Here is a 2149-nt window from a genome sequence, read left to right on the forward strand (position 1 = left end):
TTGAATTTTGCTCACACAATTTAAGAAAATAATACAATCATTTATCCTTTCAATTTTGCCATTTAAACCAGTCCTGGTGTGGCACTGTGGGTTAAAGTGCTAGACTGCAGAGTCGTTTGAACTACAAGGTTGGTGGTTCAAGCTCACCAGCTGCTCTTTGGAAACCCTATACAAGGTCTCTATGGGTTGGCACTTAACAACAACAACGTGATTATCTTTCATTTAAAAATTATTTATAATTTTCTGTAGATTTATTTTTTGATCAGTGATTACTTGTTATTGTTGTTATTAAGTGCCATTGAGTCAGTTCCAACCCATAGCAACCATAGTATAGGGTTTCTGAGGAGTGGCTTGTGAATTTGAACAGCCAACCTTACAGTTCAAACTGACTTTGCAGTCCAGCGCATTAATGCACACCACCACACCAGGACTTGTGTTATTTCATTTTCAAAATGCTTGTATGTTTCTGTTATTAATTTTACAATAATTCTGATGTGGTAAAATAATATACTCTGCATGATTTGAACAATTTTGATTTAATTGAGATTTGCTTTTTGGCCCATTTATATGGTCAATCAATATAATTTGTGTTAAATACTAGGGATACAAAAGCACACACTAGGAGAATGATTGAGCAATTTAAATTATTTGTACAATATACATGTTTACAAACTATAATGCAATGTTATAACCAACAAAATGTAAGTATAAAAGTATATGTTCAAGATTCTATGTATGATTATTGCAACTTGTTGTTGTTGTTGTTAGATGCCATGAGTCAGTATTGACTCATTGTGACCCTATACACAAGAGAACAAAACATTGCCCTGCCTGGTCCTGTACCAACCTCACAATCCTTGCTACATTTGGACCCATCACTGCAGTCAATCCATCTCATTGGGGGTCTTCCTCTTTTTTCTCTGGTCCCTCATTTTACCAAACATGACATCCTTCTCCAGGGACAAGTCTTTCTTGACAATATGTCTGAAGTATGATAGAAACTAGATGAAGTCTAGTTTCCAGGGAGCATTCTATCTGTACTTCTCCCAAAACAGATTGTTTTGTTCTTTTAGTAGTCCATGGTACTTTAAATATTCTCCTCCAACATCATAGTTCAAATGCATCAATTCTTCTGTGGTCTTTCTTATTCACTGTCCAACTTTTGCATGCATATGAGGTTATTGAAAATACTATGGTTTGTGTTAGGCATATCTTAGTCCTCAAACCTACATCTTTGCTCTTATACACTTTAAAATGTTGAGGTCTTGTGCAGCAGATTTGCTTAATGCAACACGTAGTTTGATTCCTTGACTGCTGCTTCCATGAATGTTGATGGTTGATCTGAGCAACATGATGTCTTGGATAACTTCAAAGTTTTCTTCACACTCGTCTGTCAATTTGTCATACTGTGGTATCTTGTGAGTTGCTGTGATTCTGAATCCTATGTCACTGGTATTTGAAACACCAGCAGGGTTGCCCATGGTGGACAGGTTTCAGATGAGCTTCCAGAAAAAGACAGTCTAGGAAGAAGGAGTGATGAACTACTTCTGAATATTTAGTCACTGAAAACCTATGAATAGCAGAGAAACACTGCCAGATATAGTGCTGGAAAATGAGCCCCTCAGGTTGGAATGTGACTGGGGAAGAGCTGCCTCCTCAAAGTAGAGCTGACTGTGGTGACGCCAATGGATAAAGCCTGTGGAAGAAAAGCCCTTGGGACCATGATTTGCTGATGGGGTACAACTCATAATAAAGAGAAACAGCTGTGAAAATCCATTGAAAATAGGAACATGGAATGTACGAAGTATGAATCTGGGAAAACTGGAAGTTGTCAAAAATGAAATGGAATGCATAAACATTGATATTTTAGGAATTAGTGAGCTGAAATGGACGGGTATTGACCATTTTGAATCAGATGAACACATGGTTTAAAATGCCTGAAATGACAAATTGAAGTGGAATGGTAAAAGAACATATCCAGATCAGTCATGAGGTACAATGCTGTTTGTGCTAGGATAATATACATGCACCTAGTGGTATTAACAGGGAAGCTCAGTAAATATCACTATTATTCAAATTTATGCACCAACCACTAAAGCCAGTGAGGATGAAATAGAAGAATTCTACCAACTTATTCAATCTGAAATTG

This window comes from Chrysochloris asiatica, unplaced genomic scaffold, assembly GCF_000296735.1.
Source record: "Chrysochloris asiatica unplaced genomic scaffold, ChrAsi1.0 scaffold00066, whole genome shotgun sequence".
NCBI lineage: Eukaryota > Metazoa > Chordata > Mammalia > Afrosoricida > Chrysochloridae > Chrysochloris > Chrysochloris asiatica.